Consider the following 24,811-nt stretch of genomic DNA (forward strand, 5'->3'; position numbering starts at 1 on the left):
GAATCCTATTTCAGCATCACCCTTTAACATAAAAAAATCAGTTCTAATGTAAGTCAAATGATGTGTTCTGAAGCACCACATTTAGAGAATGGAGATACTGTTATGCCATTAACTTTATAAGCTCTGCCCTTATTAATGGATGTGTTTTTCAACTTTCAGGGTAAATTTAGATACCACCATACAGCCTTAAAGTAAACAAATCTGCACAAGCCATTCATTTGCTGAAGTTCCAACTCATATTCTTTACGTTTTCTAAAGCTTCTAGATAATGAATAAATTGGCAAAATTTTCCAACAAAGTAAGTAATCCCACCAGAAAACGTATCAAAGTTTGTGATATTCTGGGGAACTAGCAAAATAGTCATCTGGTAAAGAGATGACTTAGAACACCCGTAAGAAAATATGCTCCCAATGATTAAAAAGAGTATAATTTTATTTGACCATTGAAAATAAGTGTTTGAAAAAATAAGGCTTCTGTAGTCTGATATTGTCAAGAGAAGCAACTAACCACTCATGGGGACTGAATATTGCTGTACCAAGGACACCAGCAGGAATTCTGCAGTTACCCGCCACCGCCCCCCCCCCCCCCCCCAACCTCACTTCATGTATACTGGATCACATTCCTGTTTCTGAGAATTCCCCCCCAACCTCACTTCATGTATACTGGATCACATTCCTGTTTCTGAGAATTCCCAAACAGGTATTCCCCCCACTTTTGTATTATTCACATCATCATGACTGCACAGAAGCATTTTCTTATTAGGCTTTAATCATCTAGGACTTTTGACTCATAACAAGGGGAAAAAAAAAAAAAAAACAGCATGAAACATCTTGCCTAAAATGAACCCATAAAGAATTATCCAAATAAACCAGCCAACCTCAGGGGGATGCAAGGTAACTTCCTTGAAATGTTTTAATTATTTCGGGAATAATGTAGTTTGCCAATATGATAATTCCGGAAAGGCCTATTTTTTTTTGTGCCTAGAGAAATGAAATGTGGAAACAGCAGTGGGTGGGTGTGGGAACACTGTTAACATAACCAACCCCATCCAAAAATTTTTAAAGTGAAAAACAACGAAATAAAGGCAGTGTCTTATCTGCTGGGGAGAATATAACACATAATGTCTGTGGCAGAGGTTGTGATTAAAAATTTTAAACACAGTCCTTTTCATAACCTAAGAAACATTAGTTGGCTTGGTTATAAATACAATTCCCCAGGACATAGGGAGAGAATACGGGAGAGAGAGCTCTTAGCGTTGAGCCACCTCCCCAACTCCCAACGGAACCAGACTTGGTCACCGTGGAGTAACTCACCAAACGCAAGAACTGCTGAGCATCTGGAAAACTTAAACAGAAAGCTCTTAATATTCTCACCATCTACCAGCTGAAGATGACTCATTCCATATCAACAACAATCACGGGAAAAGGAATGTCAAGGGTTTGAAAGCAGTCTATTCAAACCCTGCCAGTAATTTTACCACCATTAAACGTTCCCCAGTCCTTGCAAGAATGTATACCTACTGCTACTTCCCACAGCAAACCAGAAATCCACTGCAGTTGCCAGAAAAGGACCACCACATAGATCTTGGGGCAGCCCTGGGAGGAAGCAGAGTCCCGGGAGGCAGACTTCCTCATACGCCTGCAATAAACGTGAGCCCATCGGACAGGTGGCAGATGCACAAACTGTAGGTCAGACACCTCTAGCTACTCTTAAGTCAGAGGACCAGGGACCTATGCAAAGGTGAGGGGAAGACATGATCTTGTTCAAGGAACAGATCTCAGCAGGACAAGTGTCATTTGCAGGAATGGGGTGAGAATCCATTTTAGATCACGCAACGTTGTCTTCAGTGCACTTGACACAAAAACAGCTGTGAAATGCTTTATAAACCATCAACTGTAATGCATAGGTTGGTTGGTATTAACATACAATCATCCATCACAGGCCTAACCATCTCAAATCACATTGGTGAAAATGCTCAACTATTTATGTTTCTGCTAGACCTTTTCTGTTTACATTACACCATTTATTCAATGAGAGCTCAAGTTATGTCTATGCAAGAGCCATTTTTCTCCAGCAACCAGCTTCCCTAGTCCTATTCCACAGGGCATTTGTGAGCTGAAAGGGAAGGGGTAGTATACCTTAAATAGTCTCTAATAGAGAATAAATTATAGAATAGTGTAAATATATGCGACACATTATGAAACAGTGAACTGTGGCATCTCTTCCAAAGGAGTTTAGACCAAGATGAATGGCAATCATTTCCTGAGTCTCCAACACAATTTATGACTGGCTATGATCAATTTCTGAAAAGAGTAGATATGAACTATATGTTTAAAGTCTATTCTTGTAAGAATCCATTTTCTCTTCTCTAAGCTATGCCACCCACTTTCTCACTGAAAGTGGAGCATGAGTCTGAAAGCCTCTGTGGCCTCAGAGCAGATGACACCACTCATCTGTGTAGGTGGCACATTACAGGGCTCACTGGAACTTGCTGCAGGAAGGAGATTGGGACCCTGCCATTCCCACCCCCTCTATCCTGGAACAGCTACTGAAGGCATCTGTTTCTGTCCTTTAATATCTTCAGTCTCCCATTAATATTCATGGAGAACACAAGGATAGTAAAAATAACAGTTAGGATGGGACTGAGGTCATCACTCTCTGCCAAAACATGTCAGTTCTTAAAACACTGATCAGTTACACAGAAACGTTGATCAGACAGAACTAAAGCCTGTGGTCACAGTCCCTCAGCCAGAGTAGACAACATTACCATTCACACTAAAGGCAATCATGACCTTTCATCCGAATGTCTGTGCTTTATATACAAGATGACGATGCCATTAAACTTCCCAGAAGACATACATCCCTACAAGCAACTGGACTAGGAATGGGGCATCCACACACACTCTTTTACCCATTCCTGGGAGTGCCTGTCTCCCCCCATCTGGCTGGCCAGAAGGAAAGGCCTTGGGTATAATTTAACTTCCTCTATGCTACGATAAATGTTCCAAATAGGAATCACAACCACAGACCTGGTTACAAGAGCTTCATGCTCAAACCAAGTGACCTTACTACACACCAATATTCATAAAAGAGAAGCTGTCAGATACATATGAGGCACCATGATAATGTCTGAGTGGATTTAGTATAGCCATGCATTTAGCAGATCACTCTAAAATCACATTGTACTTGCCTGTGAATGTACAGACTGTTTTGCCTGCGAAGTCTATTTTTAAATATTGGTACAAGGCACTTGCAGCTGTGTTTGAAAAGTAAAGGATAACATGTACTTGAGATTAAGCCTGTCATCCACAGAAACAATTTCTACTCTATCACATATAAATAACAGTATCAACAGAGTCCACCAAAATGACAAAAGCAAAATCAACCTTTGTAAGAAAAAATCTTAATAGCCCATTTCCAAAATAATACTTTTTGAAGCTGATTTAGTATGAACAGTCCTAATTTTATTATTTCCCTATGTTAAAATGACTTTAAAAGATTTCACACACAACACATATGATGTACACAACATGCAACCAAATTATTTTTCTTTCAAGGAAGATAATCAAATAAATGCGCCTGTAAAGGTGATCTAGGTTATAGTATTTTTGCCATGCTTATGTTGAGTCACAAAATCACGCTAGGAGGTCAAGAGCAAGTGCTCCATGGGTATCTTCTAAGGTCAGGAAATTCATCAGCACCATGACAGACTAACAATCTACCCTAGGATTCATAAGCCCATCAGCCCCTATCTGAGTGGAAGGCCCAAAAACATACTGGAACACACTATGCATAAAGTATTCCTATTCCTCTCCTCTCTTTGTCAAGAACTAGATTTGGAAATAAGAGCAAAGAATTAGAAATCAAACATACAGCCACTGGAAGAAATACTGTCCTCAGAGCTGATACATTATTTGGAGGGAGAAGAGACCCAGGAAGGCATTAGAGCCACTAAACAGCTAAGAGTTTTGCAAAGCATTGGACTGTTCTTCCTTCATCACAAAAGCTTGTCATAGAACAAACACCACTCTTCTTTGGCTTTATGGCCTAGAAGGCTGCCTGTTCCTCACAAGAAATAAACACTTCTCAGTCTGAATTAATTGAAAAATGTTTTTGTTTCACAAAGTAGTAATAAGAACTTACATTTGAACTACTCTTTGGGGATAAAGAGTCTGGATTACTAAATGGTCAAAGAATCCTACTGGTTAGAAAAAGGCTAATGATGTTTCCACATGTAAGTTTTTTGGGTTTTTTGGTAAGATATAATTCTAGCCATGGATGAAATATTTATTGGTTATTACACTTTCACTTTTAATTCAAACACTTAGAAAAAGAGAAAACATAAAAGTGGCTTATTTAAGACTTTAGTCCCCTGTATTCAATCAGAACATTGCCAGTATCCCAGAGCACCTGAATCATGTGGATAAGCAATGGGATCAGAACTCACCATTTCTTGGGGCTCTGGGTGGCTCAGTCAGTTAAGCGTCCAACTTCAGCTCAGGTCATGATCTCACAGTTCGTGAGTCTGAGCCCCACATCAGGGTCTCCACTGACAGTAAGGAGCCTGTTTGGGATTGTCACTTTCCCTCTCTCTCTGCCCCTCCCCCTGTCTCTCTCTCTACAAAAATAAATAAGCTTTAAAAAAAAAAAAAAAAAAAAAAAGCAAGAAAGAAAGAAAAGAGCTCACAATTTCTTAATATCCTTGGCTCGAACAGCCATTACCAGAACGCTCCCTCAACATCCTCATGTCCTCGGACTTTATCACGACTACAAAGAGACCGCATTCTCCCCTAGTTCATCTTCCACTCCCCAAGCACTGTTTCTCTCAATCCAGTGGAAAGCTCATGTTTCTTCAGATGCTTCTTCAGTTACTTCTCTACACAGTAAGCTTGGGTCCATTCAGCATCTGCCATCTGTGCTCTCTCGGAATGCTGAGCAATGCTAAAGCACATTAATAGCTCACTCTGAAGCCAGTACACATTTCAAGCCTCCAAGCTCACCTGGGTCCAAGGAGCCAAGATCACTATGGGTTCAGTGAATCACAGTGGTAAGAAGGAGGCCCTGGTTTCATGGTGGACATGCCAAACCTTCTCTAGGATCCTAACTCACTGTTCTCCGCCTTGTGACATTCACCTTTGCTTTCCTCTTCGTATTGTGATCTCTTCCCAGTAATCTCAAAGTTCTCCATTTTTACCTTTCTCAAAGGAAACTGTTTCTTTGCCCCTCTAAGGTTGTTAATCCCATCTATGCCTCACCTTCCCTTACTACTTCCTTTTATCTCCAAGCACTACAAATGATCCTCCCTGACCAAAACTACCTCTTCCAGAACCTTACATCCAACTGCCTGCCAAATAGGTTACCCTGGGTGTTCCAGTAAGGCCAGAAAATTCATCAAGTACCAAACTGAACTCTTCATCTTCTCCCCTGGACACCTTTACCTTACATATTCCCTGTCTGGGCTGTGGTACCACCACACTACAAACTCACCTGAGTGTCAACAGAGAAACCACTTTCACTCCTCTCGTACCCACAGCCAATCAGTCCAGGCTCATCATTGCTGCCTTGCAAGAATTCCTCATATGTGTCCCCTCCCAACTATCCCAGCCATCACTGCCTTCCTCTGGCCCCTTGTCACCTTCATACTAACACTTGCAACAATCTCCTGCTTGGTCTCCACACCTCTGTCTCTCCAATCAATCTTACTCTTTGCTCCTAAGAAGGATTACTCCAAAATGCAGGTGTAAGGAACTGATCAAAATCTGTCCAGAGTTCTTATTACTTAACAATAAGGCCCAAACTTTCATGAAGGTCCTCCATGATCTGACCTCTTATTCTATCTCTACTCTTATTTTTTCAATGTTTATTTATTTTGAGAAGGAAAGAGAGAGAGAGAGAGAGAGAGAGAAAGCAAGCAGAGGAGGGACAGAGAGAGAGGGAGAGACTCCCAAACAGGCTCCGCACCACCAATGCAGAGCCCAATGCAGGACTCAGTCCCATGAATTGCGAGTTCAGGACCTGATCCAAAACCAAGAGTCAGATGCTTAACTGACTAAGCCAACCAGGCAACCCTCTACTCTCCTTTTTTACATACCAGCACCCACCCTCCTCCTCTTTACCTCCTAAGATTTCTAATAACTGCATTTTCTTATTTTCTGTATTCTTCATATTCTGGCATCTAGGGAGAGAGATTCCTCCCAGAGCTAGCCAGTTGTTAAAGACAGCCCATGACTCTCCTGTGACTGTGACCTCTAGATGCAAACCAACCAATGCAGGGTCCATGGCCCCTCTGTCTGCCTCCTTTAGCAGACTCTCACACATGCAGCCACTCTCCCCTGCCCTAACCATCACCCCCCGGCCAGGTACAGCCCCAGGTACTCAACAAAGAGGGGCAGTCTCTCCACCCTGGAGCCTCCTGAAAGTATTCATAAGTCTGCTTACCTTGCCTTGCCCATTCCTTCCCATGGAAACCACAATGGAGACTTCTTGTCCATGCTTTCCCTCACTCCTTCTGCCTCCAGACTGATCCCGGTGCTTCCCCATGTGGCCCTGTCTGGCAATGCTGGGCCTACTTCTAGGGACCAGAGTATAAAAATTTCTCCCCCTATGACAGTCATTTCCATGTTTGTGTCTTACCATATGTGATTAAAACAAATCCTGGGTTAATTTTTAAAACAAGTTTCAACTACAAAACTATTTACAAGGCCCTGACTTCGCTGTGCTGTTGCAGGTCTCTGTGCATATAGCTGGTAAGTTGTATTCTTCCTATGAGAGCCAGTTTCTAGTGTGTCTTTCTACGTGAAGCCTTTTCTGACCCCCCCCCCCAGTGCCGAACCCCCCTCTTTGTGCCCCCACTGCACAATGTGTGTGGCTCCTACCCAAACATTTCTGCATCACCACAACTGAGTTATTTGCTTCAAACTCTCCTCCTTCCCTCTCCCCTCCAAAGCCAGGAAGTCAACTACAAGGAGACTGGGCCATACTTATGCTTATCATGAGCACTGACCTTGCATACAAAAAACAATCAATTCTTTATGAATTTAAATGTACATCAGTAGTGTCAGTACTGAATAGACCAGCTTTGCTGCTTTGAAATCGAGCACTCCAATTAAGAATTTCCAGCTAGAAGGAAAAAAGTTAATCAGTAATATCTTTAGACACAATTTATTCTCATTTAAACTATACCCTGTCCAAAAAAAAAAAAAAAAATACAAATAACATCTTAATGATGGCCCAACCAAACGGACTGACTTTGGAATTTATTTTCCTAAATATATTTGGCTAGGGGTGTGTGATATAAGCTTAGAATAAACAATACGGTACCTTTAAAAAAAAAAATGAGAAGGCAGTCTGATTCTGAACCAGGAAATTATGCTAATTTCCTTTTTATCTTCCTCCTTAAGATTCTTTTATAATTCACTCCAGTTAGGAAATGATACAAAGCACAGATCTAAACAAACTGATTTCTCTTCTCTTCCTTATGAAAGACAATTTAAAATTGGTTGAATTGGTTGCTTAGAATTCAAGGTAAGTACCTAGTCTGAGGCAGAGTATTTATGTCAATTTATAAAAGAACTATAAAATTAACATTTAAAAATGAACAAACATTACTTTTTCAAGTGTTGATCATAAATATCTTGACATCTGGAGAAATCTCACTCAGACCATTCGACTCTACTGCTTTCAGCAAGTGATGAGTTGCCATAACTTGTTCTATTTTATTTTGAGCACAAATACACAGACTAATTCCTTGGTCCACAGGGAAGGTGCTAGGTTGGGTTTACTTATGTCCTCAAAATAAAATAATTCTGGCCCTTCAAAAGCTACACAAGCAAAAAAGGTTGAGGCTTTGTTTATTTAGAGGTGCCTCTTGGAAATGCCTCAAGTTATGTAACAGCGTTCCAATTTTCCTACTCTCCTCAGATAATTGCCAGCATCAATAAAAGGAAAAACGGCTTACCGTCCTCACTTCTTTAGGTGGAACAGCGAACCTAAGCAGGCCAGCTGTCATGCGTGGATGGACGCTCTAACCAACAAGCCTCCCCACAGAGGGGCAGCTAAAGTGGCGTCAAAAAGTAGCTGCAAGAGCCACCTTCCCTCTCAGCCCCAAGGTCAGCACAGTAAGTTATCAGTGTGTCTTGTCCACATGAAACTGAAACACAGGTACACCAACTCACAAGGCTCACCTTGCTTAAGGCTAAAGGGTCTGCTCTTGCTTCTGGAAAGAAATTGGAGATTCTAGAGATGCGAAGCCACCTAATTCAGTCCCGAATGGACACTCTGGTTTCCAACTGCCTGGATTTGAATTTTGGCGGTAGAATTTCCTAGCTCGATGGCCTCTGCGAAGTTGCTAAACACCCTAAGCCTCAGTCTCTCATGTGTAAAATAGAGATTATAATACCTAGGTCATAGCCTTGTTGAAAAGCTTAAGGAGATACTTAATGTACAGTGCATAGCATGTTGACTGACACAATGACCAGTGTTCAGTTCCTACACACTCAGTAAGAGAGGATAAATTATATACCACTTATAAATTACCCAGGCTAAGTCTAGGCTGCAGCATTGGTTAAAGGAGGCTTCATTACTAAGACTGATGTTCCTACTTCTTCCTGTTACTTCAAGTTTTAAGCTCAGGTCACATCCTTGAATTAGCAAGCTAAGAACTACTGCTAAAAACTTTTTAAAGACTATTTTTTAAAGCACTCTTTAAAGATTCACAGCAAAATTGAGAGGATGGTACAGAGATTTCCCACCTACCTCTGCCCCTACACATGCATAGCCTCTCCCATTACCAACACCTCCCCCCAACCAAAGTGGTACATCTGTTACAACTGATGAACCTACACCGACACATCATCACCCAAAGTCCATAGTTTACCTCAGAGTTCTCTTGGTCTTGTACATTCTATGGGTTTGGACAATTGTATAACATACATCCATCATTATAGGGTCATACAGAGCAGTTTTGCTGCTCCAAAAGTCCTCTGGGCTCCACCTAATCATCCCTCTTCCCCTCCTCACTCCTGCCACATCACTGGTCTTTTGACTCTGTTGCCTTTTCCATAACGTCATATACTTCGAATTGTGCAGCATGTAGCCTTTTCACATTAGCTCTGTTCACTTAGTAAGATGCATTTAAGGTTTCTCCACATCTTCTCATAGCTTGGTAGCTGATTTCTTTTTAGCACTAAATAATACGCCATTGTCTGCATGTACCACAGCCTATCCATTCACTACTGAAGGACGTCTTGGTTGTGTCCATGTTTTGGCAGTTATGAATAAAGCTCCTATAAATCCCTGTGCATGTTTTTGCGTGGACATAAGTTTTCAACCCTTTTGGCTAACTACCAAGAAATGGATTGCTGGATTGTATGGTAAGAGTATGTTTAGTTTTATAAGAAACCTCCAAACTGTCTTCCCAATTGGCTGCACCATTTTGCATTCTCACCAGCAGGGAAAGACAGCTCCCGCTGTTGCTTCACATCTTCACCAGCATTTAGTGTTCTCATTGTTTGGACTTTGGTCATTCCGATCGCTATGTAGAGCTGAAATTTTTATCATTTCATGGGGTTTTTTTCCTTCACATATTTCTCTTTATAAAACTGAGTGATCTTTAAGAATACCGAGAGGGTTAATAAATGTAATTCTTGTAGAAGGTACCTTAATCCTCCAGTTCTACCAGCGCTGTACTTTTCAGAGAAACCAGGGCCAGTCTTTTGCCTGAGAAGAGTTAACCTGAAGAAATCAGAGTTGAGAAATGGAGAGAGTGAGACTAAGTGCTGACCGACATCATTTGAGTCCTTGAGTCTAGCTAGCCGTTCCTAAAAGCTAGACTTACTCCTGTAACTTTTCAATTACATGAGCCAATATATTCTTGGGAGCTATTTGGTTTCTGTTCCTTGCAACCCCCAAATTAGTCAGTAACAAAGCACTAAACTCCACACTTTTGTAATGACAATACCACCAATTACAACAAAATGGTCACTTTTTAACATCTGTGAGCCTAATAAACTTTAATGTCACAACCACTAACCCTCACTGACAGATCTTTCCAGATTCTTTCTGATTTCTGCTTCTCCTCTCGTGGTACACCCTGGCTACCTTCTTTGCTCTTATAGTCTTCCTGTCATTTTCCCTGACCAATCTCTCTACCAACTACCTCTATACAAAGGATGGTCTAGAGGCACCAGAAAGGTGGCCATCCACCTAAGGCTGTGGCCAACAAGGTCCCCTTTCATCTGACCTTTGCCTTCTCAGCCCCACCCTACCACTTTATACCCTAGTTGAGGCCAGCCAACCTATGAAGACGATGACAGGAACAAATCATTATTTAAAATCAGGAAATTTGGGTGTAGTTTGTGATGTGGCAATAGATAACTGGAATATTGGCCTAAGAGATACAATTTCCTGAGGGGAGATACACAGATTCAACCTAGAGGTAAGTACCACATTAACAAGTTGCTCAGTAGCAAAGTGTAATGCTTTCTACAAATCCTCCAAGCATCACAGTCCATTCTTGGTGTTAGCAACAATCATGGTGAAATGGGAAAAGACTAGACTCTGAGCCTAAAGACCAGAGTTCAGCCACTAAGACAACTGGAGAGTTAACAGTGGCTCCAGTTTCCCATTTAGTAAAACGGAGCATGTTATGAAGAATACATAGCACAAAACATGAGTATGGTGTGTAATGTTAACATTATTATTAAAATAGCTGTATGTGATATCTGATGTCTTATTTGAGGGCATACCTTGGACCACAGGCAATCCTTTTCCTTATACACTATTCAATCATTACCGAAGGAACAGGAAGAATTTTAAAAATTCATTAACATATGTTAATTCTGCATTAATCACAGGCCCAATCTTTGAAAACTGTCCTACTTATTAAAAGGATTTATAGATCTGAATTCAATCTTTTTTTTCCCCCCTCAAAAAATGATCAGCTATTTAACATGTGATCTAGCTTGAAAAATGTACTATTTCATTCATTTCAGGGGTTCAACTATTATATATCGCCTTTGATTTTGCCCTTACAAAAATATTAATGAAAACAGTGGCATATAAGATACTGAGAGAAACCTGAATTAGGATAAAGATTTCAGGACTTAATTCTCTAGACTTGTTCTTATAAGTCTTTTTAATAACACGCATTTATGTAGCAGCTGGGAAGCACTGTATCATTTTATTATTCAGAATTTCTTCACTTCTTTAAAGAGTTTTCTACATTTTTGCTTAATAATGTATGTGAACATTCCAAATGGGAGCTTTAAAAAAAATCCTCCAAAATGCAATTTCCACAGGTTCATGGTCATTTCCCAGAGAAACATTAAAATTCATTTTAAGGCCTTCTCTAAACACCTACCTAAACTAAGAACCTACCTATTATTCTCTTGGTACAAAATCTCATCACGATTAGTAATTTTTTCCCACAATATGTTCCCCCAACCCCTCACCCTGTCTATATCATGAGAGCCAGGTAACCATTAGCTATTACTATTAGAATTTACATATGTAACCTCATTAAATCCTGGCAACCATATTAAGATGGTTATTTATACCCCATTTGTCAAAGTGGTAAATGAAATTTAAGGAATAGGAAGACATTTCCTAAAGTCTCACAGCTAATAAAGGCAAAGTCTGGACTTAGTTCCAAAGCTCTGTATTAATATCACAGAACTGCCTTAATAGAGCATCTTGTAGGTTAGTAAAATCCTCTAATAACAGCTAAAGGGATCACAATAAATGAAATACTTCAACACACTTATAACGTGACAAATCACTATGTTTAATGTGCTAGTAGGTTATTCGTTTTAAGGGGATCCAAACACTTTAGTCTTGTTTTTATTTTTTTTAATGTTTATTCACTTTTGAGAGGGTGAGAAAGAGAGGGAGAGGGAGGGAGAGGGAGGGAGAGAAAGAGAAGGGGAGGGAGAGGAAGGGAGGAGGAAAGAGAGAGAGCGTAAGCAGGGGAGGAGCAGACAGAGAGAGGGAGACACAGAATCTGAAGTAGGCTCCAGGCTCTGAGCCTGACGTGGGGCTTGAACCCACAAACCACAAGATCATGACCTGAGCTGAACTAAGATGCTTAACCAACTGAGCTACGTAGGTCCCCCCACTTTACTCTTACTAAAGTGCTCTTATGAGCATTCTAGCCACACAGTGTAATAAAAATGCTACTTCTATCTCGAGAAGAAATAAGGTCAAACCTCCGACTTCAGGAGTCACATGGCAGAGCGGAGCCTGGTCCTGGTTCTACCTTCCACTTCAGTCCTGTTAGTGACTGGACCCCAGCCACACAGCCCACCCTACCATACCTCAGTTTGTCATCCACAGCACAATACCTCAGGTCCCACCGAGTAACACATCTTTACTTCTACGAAATCACCCGAAGATGGTTTTAAAAACAGCCTTTACCCATCAAATATTTTTATGATAATTAACTCCAATAACAAATTACATTGACCAAATCATCAAATCTAATTAATCTCAACTTCTAAAGTTACAACTCAACCTATTCTCCTGATTCCGAAAGTTTCACTCTAAGTTATGTAGAGTATAAAAATTAACACACACGTTATACATGTGTATGTGTATATATGTACACACAAATATATACACATACATACAGGAACACCTGTTCATACATTTCATAAACAGGGCATATTTTAAAGGTTTTGAAGACTGAAAAGCACAATACCATAACTAAGCAACACAAGTTTATTGAACCCATAGGCTTTTGAAACATTTCTAGTTCCAGAAATAGCCTAGATGGAAAAAACTATCTTTTGTGAAGAGTAGAACCCTGGGTCACAACCAACTCCTGTGTCAACGAATCAAGGGAGAAGGGCTATTCCTGATTCCCATCAGGATCCCCCAGCATCACAGTGGGGTCAGGCACACCACAAGATCAAAAATGAATAAATAAGTCCTTTCCACCCCCCCAACAATGACCTCCTCACACATGTAAACTATTATCACACAGGTGCATAATCTATAAGCACATCCCTGGGACGGTGCAGGGTCATCTTACATGGTTATCGCTTGCTTTGGTGGCAGAGTATGGTTCTAGCTCTTTGGAAAGCAGTCTGGAATTCTCCTGTGGGCAATTATTTCCATTGCCACTGGGGAAAGCTGTGTTTTCCAGCAGGAAATGTGAATTATGAGGATGAATGCTAAGTAATTGAGACTGCTCAGTGTGGGGTCCAGAGGAACAATGGGTGTAGGCAGGACACAGCTGAACATGAGCAAGCTATTTTTCAAAAGCCAGTTATCTAACCAGCAGTTCTCCAACTTTTTGGTCTCAGGATTACTCTTAAAAATTATTAAAGAGCCAAATAACTTGTTTATGTGGATTATAGCTGTTGCCATTTATCTTATTAGAAATTAAAACCGAGAGGGGTGCCTGGGTGGCTCAGTCAGTTAAGCATCCGATTTTGCAGTTCATGAGTTTGAGCCTTGCATCAGGTTCTATGCTGACAGCATGGAGCTTGGAGCCTGCTTCGGATTCTCTCTCTCTCTCTCTCTCTCTCTCTCTCTGTTCTCCTGTCTTTCTCTCTCTCTCTCAAAAATAAAGACTAAAAAAATTTTTTTTAATTAAAACTGAGAAAATTTAAATCTACTAACTTATTTCAAAACAGTAAATCCACTGCATGTTAACATAAACATGTCTTATGGAAAAAATCACTACAGTTTCCAAACCAAAGTGAGAAAATGGCATTATTTTATATTTCTGCAAATTGCTCTAATATCCTTCTTAATAGAAAATAGCCAGATTATCCTATCTGCTTCTTCATTTCATCTATTACAATATCATATGTCACATCAGCTCTGGAATACTCCCATCTATACTCAGGACAGGATGAGAGTGGAAAAAGATAATAATGTCTACTGTTATTACAAAAATTGTTTTGATCTCTTGGACTTAGAAGGTCTTCAGTTTCCTTTCATCTTCACTCTTTCCTTAAGTCTTCCAGAACATTTCCGCCTTGTACCAGTTTTGCTACAGAGAATGAAGAGCCCTCTACACCCACTTGTGCCAGAAAGTTAATGAGAGAATAGCAACCCTCAAATATCAAATGTCACAGTAGTGGTAGCCTCAGGACCCTAAAAGGATCGACATGTCTCCAAGGATAAAGTAAATCTCAAATACAAAGCTAAGGCATTTTGGTAGAACTTCTTCCCCACCAGAAATCACATGCATCTGACTTGGGCTCAGGTCATCATCTCATGGTTCATGGATTCACCCCGCAATGGGCTCTCTATCAGCGCAGAGCCCACTTCGGATCCTCTGTCTCTCTCACTCTCTCTCTCAAAAAGAATTAAGCACTTAAAAAAATGCATCTGTATTTCACAGGGGACAATTTGGAGTCAATCTAAATCCATTCATTCAATAACAGTGAACAAAACAAAATCCCTGCCCTCAGAGTTTATATCCTCGTGGGAAAACAAAAACAAACATGAAAATATGTTAAGCATATAAAAATACATAGCATATGAAATGGTAATAAATGCAATGGAACTAAAGAAAGCAAGAAAGGAGGACAGGGCTGCATGTGATATGGACAGTGGTGAGAATTTAAAATAGGACAGTCAGGGAAAGCCTCATGAAGATGACATTGCAGCAAAGACCTACAAAGGGGAGGGAGAGAGCCACAGGTCCATTCAGAAGAGCTTTCCAGGCAGGGAAAACAAATGCAAGAGCCCCAAAACTGGAACAGGCAAGGGGGCCAGCAGGGCTACAGAGTAACAAGCAGAGGGGGACTAGGAGAGAACAGTAGAGATAGGAGTCAGGGGTACCATGTAGCCCTCAGGCCACTGAAAGGCCACTGCCTCAGAGATGACGACCACTAAGACTGTGAGCCTAAGGATGACATACCCTGTTGTAACAGGAGCACTCTAGCTGCTCTGGAGAATACAGACTATGGTGTGGCCACTGCAGAAGTGAGGGACCAGTTAGGAAGCTGATGAAACAACCCAGGCAAGAGGGTTTCAGCCGATAGAATAATTATGCCCAAGGAGGTCCTAATCTCTGGAAACTGTGATTACCCTACCTGGAAAAAGGGACTTTGGAGATAGGGTTAAGTTAAGGATATTGAGATAGGAAGCTTATCCAAGATCATGTGGGTGAGCTGAATATAGTCATGTGGGTCCTTGAAAGAGAGAAGCAGAAGTGTCAGAAGCAGATGTGATTATGGAAGGAGAGGAGGGAGGAGAAACTACTTACTATGCAGTTGGCTTTGAAGACAGAGGAAGGGACCACAAGCCAAGGAACACAGGCAGCCTCTGGAAGCTAGAGAGGACAAGGAACATTCTCTCCAACAAACCCTCTAGAAGGAACTGAGCCCTGACGACCCGTTTAACACTCCGACCTCCAGAAGTGTAAGCTAATAAATTTGTGTTGCTTTTAAGCCACTAAGTTTGTGATAATTTTGTTAGAGTAGTGCTATTAACTGTGTCCCCCTAAAATTCATATGTTGAAACCTAATCCCCAAGGTGATGACATCTGGAGGCAGAGCCTTTGGGAGGTGACTGGGTGAAGATGGTGGAATCGTCATGAATGGGAGGGCTCCCTAGCCCCCTTCTACCATGTAGCGTCATAAACCAAGAAGTGGGCTCTCACCCAACATCTTGATCTTCGACTTCCCAGCCTTCACAAACGTGAGAAATGTTTGTTGTTAAAGTCCCCCAACCTATGGCATTTTTGTGATAGCTGCCCAAATGGACCTAGACAAACAACAGGAACCAAAACAGATTACTGTCAGTGGAGATGGACAGAAGCAGTCAGACTCCATCTTACAGAGCCAACCAGATTTGCAGAGAGGTTGGATGTAGGTATAGGAAAAAAAGAGGAACTAAGTCTTACTCCAAGTTGTTTTGTTTTCTTCTCCTGGCAACTACAAGAATGGATTGACTTTTAGTTGGGATAGTGTTAGAAAAAAAGCTGATGAGATTAATACCAAGGGAGAAAGGAAGAACAAGGGATGGCATCAGCTAGTAGACAACTATTTCAAGGAGGTTTGCTGTAATGGGGGGGGGGGGGGGAGGGAGGTGACACAGAAGGGGGATAATTGCTGAAGAGGTTCCTGAATATTCGAGAAGGTACAGAATCAGGTGTACAGTGGCCAGGGGAGCCTGAGCCCAGAAGTCTGCCCTCAGTGAGAGGAGATATGAGTATGTGGTACAGATACCAGTGAACGGAGATGACCGTGACAGAACTGGAAGTTTGGATTGCTTCTGGCTCTCAGTGAAATTGAAAGCAGCTGAGAATGAAGCAAAGGGAGGAGGTGAAGGAAGGTCTCATAAAACAGAAGAAACGTGGGGCGCCTGGGTGGCTCAGTCGGTTAAGTGGCCAACTTCGGCTCAGGTCATGATCTCGCGGTCCGTGAGTTCGAGCCCCGCATCGGGCTCTGTGCTGACAGCTCAGAGCCTGGAGCCTGTTTCAGATTCTGTGTCTCCCTCTCTCTGACCCTCCCCCGTTTATGCTCTGTCTCTCTCTGTCTCAAAAATACATAAACGTTAAAAAAAAAAAATTAAAAAAAAAAAAACAGAAGAAACGTGAAACAATCTAGGGGAACAGGTGAGTCAAGTGTTAAGAAATGTGATATAACTGCCACCCAGCACAAAGGGCCCATAAGAGGATACACCTGTGAATTTAAAGTGAGACCCAGCCAGCCAGGTTGAGCCTCTCCAGCCTGTAGAGCCCTACTTGTGTGGGCATGAAATAGGCAGAGAGTTGAATTTAACATGTATCCGGTTTTTGCCTAGTGAACTGGGCAAACTGAGAGACCCAGGGAACTGGGGGGGGGGGGGGGGGGGCGGAATCTTCAAAGAAGGAACTGCAACAGTACCTCATGAGGTCTAAGATGGTGGCATTTCCGACCACTGACATTTCATGTTAAATCCATAATGTGCGGTGATTAAAAACCACAATGTTTAAGAGCATCTGGCAATATGTTTACAATGTATTATGAAAACAGGTTGCCCAAATTACTATGTAGAGCATGAACCTCTTTTGAGAGATTCCCTTTTATGCAGAGAAAAAGGGTGACTTCTGAATGATGGGAATATCTTTTTGAGCCTTTTTAAGATACTCTACAAAGAACATTTATTGCTTTAATAATTAGGGGAAATTATACATGTTAAATAACATAACTGTTAAAATTCTTCGCAAATTATGTCGTTTAAAACCATTCCCACTTAAATTACAGGTTTCATGCTATATGAATAGGTCAGCCTAAAATCATTAGCAGGTGTTCTCAATATGCATTAACATGACATAGATTCTTACAAGCAAATGCATTTGAATGTGCTGTGCATCTCCTTAGAAGGCTTTCTAAGCTAAAACATTTCTAAAAGATACCCAAAGGAAAAACTCTTGGTCAGACAGTATGCATCAAGGTGGTGTAACGGATGTCATCTATCCCGGTTAGTTAGGCATCCTTTTTGATTCACTGGTACCTCTGTGATTTCTGCTGTTAAGTATTTTGAAAACCGTCCCTTTACATAGCTAACAGAAAAACAGCAGATGAGAGAATATAGAAAAGTAATTAGGTTATAGTTCTTCAACCATATGAAATACAGCCAGTCAACAAGGCTACAATTTATGAACACTCAAAACACTAAAAATACTTAAAATGCTTGATTAAAAAATGGAGAATAGAAAATGGTATTGAAATAACCTAGTTACAACTCTGTTATGGTGGTAATATTATGGGTCAACTTTTAAGTCAAAATTTTACAATACAGTAATACATGTATCCATTAGGAAAAAGTAGTATAATTTTCTGGTACAGGAAGGATTAGAACTCAGTTATTAGTAAGGAAAACAGCCACAGAGAAATAGTAATCCCCATGGGTCTTATAAATCATGTAAAAAATTTCTAAAAAGCTGTGACTTTAAAGCATCACACAACGCTATCTGCAAAGTTAAGGCAAAGACTAATGAGACATTTGAATAGCCCATAGAGGAAAATTGTTACATTTCACAAAGTTTAAATTTTCAATTGTCATAAACAATTTTTTTTTACTAATAAAACTTAAAAAGCTTCTCCATTATTATTGCTATCTGATAATGTTCACTCCTTGGTTAAATGTATCAAGATATAAAAGCTAGTTTCTTGTATAGTGACATTTTTTTTCTTGAACAGATACCTATATAATTTTATATTGTCTCAGGATTAAGAATACTCTCATTGTAAAAGGGTAGCGTAACCTGCAATGAAGTAAAAATGGCAGTGAGTGTTTATCATAAGTTATACTTGGTTAGATACATTTTAAAAACACACTATCCACTTAGAGACACCACAGAAAGTAGCAACAAGGCCATATAAAAAATCAACATACAATTCACTGGCAGGAAGAAACAAATGAATAACAACATTTTGTATTACAGGGCTATCAAAACGCTTGTAACATTTTAAACCATTTGAGGTGCACCAGAAAAAATGTGGCATAAACTGGTTTGCAAAGCACGAGGAGTAGGACAATAAAATGAGCTGGAAAGTACCAAAGTCAAGCATGTGGAAAACTGTTAAGCTTTCAAACTGATGAACTTCCAAACTGAAGCATCTTGATTGGACGAGATGTTTCGCAGAACTATTACAGGGCTATAGGAAAATGTTTAATGTCAACTAACAGTACTTAAACTGCAGAGTATATTCACAAATTCATAAAAAATGTTTGTCACAGGCAGCCATTGTACATTCTTAGAAAAAGTGTTAAAAGCCAAAATCATTTAACACCAACTCTCATTTTGTACACAAGTGTGTTTTGGTGTCATGTTCAAGTTTTTATAGCTACTGCTTGGCCTAACCATATCTGGATATAAGTGATATACTTGTTCAGTCTAAAAAAACGAGCACATAAACTAATTAAACAAGGAACACAGGAAATGATAGGAGATCACACTGGCAAATGGTTTGAAGGTCACACAGCCCATCTGTTTATTTAGAGGACCTGATGATTGCCTAGTTCACAGCAGAGCATCAGAAAGCTGTGCATTTAAAACCACGCTGTCCTGCCCACCCCTCACCACCACCCTACACACTTCGCCTTCACCCCAGCTACTCTGTTCTGCCTCCCACTTATGTCCTTGGATAATACACACCCAGCTATCACACTGTGTGTGGATATTGTTTAAAAAAAAAAAAAACCCCAACACATTCTGCAACACCTCCAGTTTGAAGGAGCACAACAAAAATTTTAGACCTCGGTACCAGGAGTTTGCCTTCCCTGAGGAAGTAACTGCCATGCTGTTTCCCTTAACAACACAAATCTGGTATCTCGCATCTGGTCCTGTTTTATTTTCCCTATCAGGAAGCCTACAGCCCCAAATTTTGCTTCAACTCAGTGGGTCAGTCTCAGTTTTATGTACTGGGCCTCAAGATTTCATTAGAAGAAAGGATCTTATGACTACAAGGTTTGTAAACCACTGTTCTCGTTCCTAAATCTTGATTTTCACACACTCCTATTTTTCCATTCTGCTGTTTTTATCCTTGTAAGCCACCTCAAATCCTCTGTGGAACAATTAGGGGTGTAAGAAGTAAATAAAAATTACATCAACTGTAACAGAATATTGCACACGGTTTTAAATGTCTTAATAATTGACATTTTATTTTAATCCAAAAATTCAAGCAAGCTCCTTTATGGCACTATTTCCACAGGCTTCTTTGAGAGCATGTCTGGACTGAGTCACTTTGAGGCACTTAATGATGGCTTCTGGAGAAGCTGTTCTGAGATCAGCCATTGGCTGCCTTTTCCTCATCAAAATCTCTTTACAATAAGAACCACCATCAGCCACCCATTTGCTGGCCATTCTGCTTACTGAGCAGAAAGCCTTTCCAGCTTTCAGGGATTTTCATCAGCAATAGGGATTTTAAGAGTAACCTGATGCTGTTACATAAACACACCTGCTTTTTTACAAGTGACCATCCCTCAGATCAGTGGTTCTTAAACTGAGGCACGTATCAGAATCACCTGGAGGGTGTGTGAAACCACAGACTACTCTGCCCTACCCTCGGAGTTTCTGAGTCAGTTTGTCGGGGGGGGGGGGGGGTCTAAGAATTTACATTTCTAGCAAGTTCCTAGGTGATGCTGATACACGTTGTCTGGAAAACAGTTTAAGAACCAATGCCTCAGGTTAGTCCATTCTCCTGTTTAAAAATCTTGAAGGACTCTGCCCCATCATACTAGGTACACAGATGTTTCAGCCTGGCGTTCAAAAACCCCCTGACGAAGCCTGGCCTATCTCCTGCTCCATCACCCTGTGCTCCAGGCCCTCTTACTTTCTCACTGTGCCCAGAGCACACACGGATCCTGTGCTCATGCTGCCCGTCGGACGCATATCCACTTCTCACCGTCCGGTTATTAATGCACTCATTCTTTAAAAGACTCCTGGAATGCCACCTCTTCCCAGAAGGCATCCATAATTCATCTTCACTACAACCCTTTCATCTGTGATTTACCCTTACACACAAACCTGTCTTGCATTAGACTTGGTAGCAATTACATAGCTCTCTTCCACGAGATTATATAGCAGAGTGGTTAAGAAGATGCATTTGGAGTCAGCAAGGCCTGGGTCCAAGTTCTGGCTCCCCACTTGTCAGCTGGGTGACACAGAACACGTTACTTAGCCATGAGTCTGAAAGTGAGAGAACAATACTATCTCCTTCAAGGGAGGCTGGTGGGGATTAAATGAGATCATGTCCAGTGCTAAATAGCACTCCTGGCAGATAAGCCTCCGTAAATGACAAGTAGCAGTTTTCTGGAGTTGTAAAAACATTATCACCACATTCTCTGACACTCCTTCCACTGGTCAAGTCTCTATCTCTTCCCCTTGAATCTTCGCCCTGTGACTGCTTGATAGATTGAATACAATGCCAAGTAACTTTGTGATCCAGATTTAAGGAACGGGCAGATTCTATTTCCTGTCTCTGAGGATGCTCACTGCTGGATCCCAGCCACTTTGTGACAAGGAAGCCCGAGTGGAAGAAGTGGAGAGGAACTCAAGGCCCCAGGCCACAGTCCCCGCAGACCTCCTTGCAGACAGCCAGCATGAGACAGCCATCTTGGAAGTAGAACCCCCAGTGCCACATGAAGTGCACACAGTGAGCTGTCCCCACCAAGCCCAGCCTAAATCGCAGATCTGTGAGCAAAATAAATGAATGATGTTGTTTAAAGTCATTAAGCCTTGGACTGGGTTAGTAGCATAGCAACAGATGACAAAGCAGGAGCATGCCATTACCTTTGCATCCTTTTTCTCCTCTCTAGAAGAGAGGACCACAGGTTAGAACCTTAGAGTATTCATCACAAGACTCAAATATTCCTAGAGGGAAAATACTCCCAGGGGCTCTCTTTTTGTGAGTAAACACAGAACTCCCTGGGAAAGAATTCATTTTAAAGAAAAACACAACCTTTGTTTTCAACTTGCCTAACCCCCATCAAGGTTGTGGCAGAACACTACAGAGTTGGTAATTAATAAATAGAATATATATAAGTAATAAACGGGGCTTTAAAAAACTCTATAAAGTCAGTTGTACACATAGCACTGCTTTGTAATCTCGAATAAACCAATAATGGTAAATAGTGGAGACTAACAATCTGAAAAGCAAGAAATGCATGAGGCCACCTTCTGTATGGAAGGAAAGAGCAGGAGACAAAGCATAGCAGCAGATACACAAAAAGAAACAACTTTTGGAGGGGTAGCTGCACAAAATCTAGGGACACACCGTAGGTAAGGAGTAAACCAGAGAAACACAGTTATTGTCCTTTTATTAAACACATTAAAAATGTTAATATTTGCTAACTTATTAGTATTCCTACTTTGGTCCTATTTTTACATGGCCCTCCCTGGTGGGTCTTAGAAAAATATTGGTTATGGTACATATTCTTAGTGTCCTTTGCTACACTTATCACGAATGGGACGTACTAGTCATGGCTAGCCCCTTTCCTACAGAATAAGTCCCATGAGTGCAGGGACTGTCTAGCTTACAGTCTCTTCCCGGTGACCAGCACCCGGCATGATAGAATGTACTCAATAAATATCTGTTGGGTGAATGTTGAAGGACTAGCACTAAAAAGCTATTGGGAGAACTGCAGCTGATGCTGAATTATTTAACTATGAATTCACATGGGGCCTAAACACAATATCCTTTCAAAATAAAGAGTTTATACGCTGACACTGAAATTGCTTTAGAAATTACCGGTTGCTGTCACGAGTTAGAAAATAATGTGCTCTTACCCTGGAGGAGTTATTTTTGTTCACAATCTCCTCTCCATCTATTCAAGTCCTTATAATACTCCCCAATAGCAGATCACCTCCATTCAGAGCCATCACCCAGAATTCAGACTTTTACAGAACCTGTACTTTAATAAATGTCATCTATAATTGCCTCCTCAGATCCCTTCTCTCCCTTTTCCTGTCAATCTACTTTCAAAAGTGGTTAACATAATCTCCCTTAAACACTGTTTTTGTCACATCCTTCCCTACCTCAGAGCCTACGGTGAATTTCAATCCTCAACTGTTTGAAATTTAAACTCATTAAGAATTTAACCTATTAACAATTCCCATTAAGGGTTTCTAAAGTTCTTTGGTTAACTGTGCTACCTATCAGCTCTCCACACCAAACACATCTTATTACCATCCCCCAAACAGGCACAAAAATGCGTGCAAACTCTGATACAGCCAATCAGAGATGATGGAAAGTTTCTTCTGAATACACCAGTGTGGTCTTATTCTGTCAAGACACTACAGGAGGAAGTCTAATGCACCTTCCAGAGGGTCTTTGAAAGATTTATCTCCAGTCACTCATGGAAAGAGTCTCATCCATAGAAAATCATTGTCAACTCCAAATTAATTTTTAGGGATTATTTAGAGGTCTACTTAAAATAATCTTTTTAAAGGGCAGCGTGAATGGCTCAGTTGGTTAAGCATCTGACTTTAGTTCAGGTCATGATCTCACAGGCTGTGAGTTTGAGCCCTGTGTTGGGCTCTGTGCTGACAGCTCAGAGCTTGAAGCCTGCTTCAGATTCTGTGTCCATCTCTCTCTGCCCCTCCTCCACTCACACCCTGTCCCTCTCTCTCTCAAAAATAAATAAACGCTTAAAAAATTTTTTTTTTAATTTTTAAAATAATCTTTTTAGGGGTGCCTTGCTGGCTCAGTGCGTAGAGCATGCAACTCTTGCTGAAAATAAAATAAAATAAATAAATAAATAAATAAATAAATAAATAAATAAATAAAATAACTCAAGGAAATCAGTACAACAGCCTTTCATGAAAACCAAACTAAATTTCTGACTCATTTTACCACTTGCCATATTCAGATGCAAATGAAAACAAAACAAAAAAAAGATCAAATATCAAAAAAAGTCAAAAAAATTTAACAAGAGACAGATTTAATAATGAATAAAATGTGGGAAAATAAAGACAGAAAGTGCAGTTCCTTGACTATTGCATCTTCGTCCATTTTATAAATCTTCACCTTTTTTTTTTCTTTTTTTTTTTTGAGAGAGAGAGAGAAAGCAGGGGAGAGGGGTAGAGGAACAGAGAGAGAAAGAGAAAGCAAGTGGGGGAGGGAGGGAGAGAGAATCCCAAGCAGGCTCCACTCTCAGCACGGAGCCCAACATGGGGATCGATCCCACAACCCTGGGATGATGACCTGAGCTGAAATCAAGAGTTGGACACTCAACAAACTGAGCCACCCAGACACCCCAAAATCTTCATTTCCTTAAATTTGGGGCATTCAGCATTCAAATGTCCCAGTGTGTCCTCTTCCAGAAGATAAGAATATCCTAATTACAGAGAAGTACAAATTTTTCTGTACTTGGTATGACAACTAGCAAGAGGAAAACATTAAAAAATCAATGATGCTCTTCTGCATTATCGTAATTGCCATTCAATATGATCTGAGAAGTCTTGCAGGATTTCCTTCTGTTTGTAATTACCTTCAGTCAATAGGGAGGGAACAGCAAATGAATGATTAAACATTGAAGACTGTCTAACAATTTCTCTGCAGCTTCAATTTCTGTGCAGCTTTTAATATTTGCAATTGATTACAGGTGTGTGGGGAATGTTCTGGGAATTCACAGCATTTAAAGTAAAGAATCCATGAATGTCGACCAGCTCTAGTTACATTAATGTTGCCTTTGAAGCAGAGGAATGGTGAGTCAAGGTTAGGAGTCAGACAGAAAATGGCTTATTCTGAGTCTGTCTGTCCATTCGTAAAGTGGGGTACGATCACGATCTCGGGATTTCACGGAGATGAGAGGAGATAGAACATGTGAAGTGGCACATAATAAAAACCCCACAATGTTACGCCTCATTTCATCTCCATGTGTCCCACTCCAACTTCAGCCTACTGGAAACAGCAGCAAACCTCACCAGTCCTGAGCAACATACACCAAATGAAACTGTCCCTTTTCGTGATTTCAGTTTGTCTACTGCCTAACCCTCTACAAGGTGGAGGAAGGCGGTCGTAGAAAAGAAACTGTTTTACTTTATGAAGATGAAACCACCTCCCTCTTTTCACTTTTATGTGGCTGTGAACAGAGGTGGTTGCAAACAGAATTATTCCTGCAAAATTAATAACGCCACTAAAAATCAAAGATTTAACATAATCAAGAATATGACGCCTAAATAAGAAGATGGGGGAACAGACCAGCAAGCCAAAGAGTAAGGATTTATAATTCATAGGTCTAATATGTTTATCATGCCATTCCTACACACTTAAAAAGTCACTTTAAAAAATAATACTTATTATCCAATTCCCAATACATTTTAGAAGCTTTCCAAATTCCTAAGCCCTCCTGGGGGGTGGGA

The 24,811-nt window shown here is 40.7% G+C and overlaps 1 protein-coding gene across 8 annotated transcripts in view; it reads right to left on the reverse strand.

Annotated features, from left to right (window-relative positions):
* CTTNBP2 (cortactin binding protein 2) overlaps nucleotides 1-24,811 on the reverse strand; it is a 169,958-nt gene that overhangs the window by 98,601 nt on the left and 46,546 nt on the right. Inside the window, exon 2 of one of the 8 annotated variants that reach the window (XM_042922947.1) lies at nucleotides 9,658-9,732. The exons of the other annotated variants lie outside the window; for them this stretch is intronic. The gene's annotated coding sequence lies outside the window, so the exon portion shown is untranslated. The remainder of the gene's footprint in view (nucleotides 1-9,657; nucleotides 9,733-24,811) is intronic. 8 annotated transcript variants of the gene reach the window in all.

This window comes from Panthera leo, chromosome A2 (genome assembly GCF_018350215.1).
Source record: "Panthera leo isolate Ple1 chromosome A2, P.leo_Ple1_pat1.1, whole genome shotgun sequence".
NCBI classification, from domain to species: Eukaryota; Metazoa; Chordata; class Mammalia; order Carnivora; family Felidae; genus Panthera; species Panthera leo.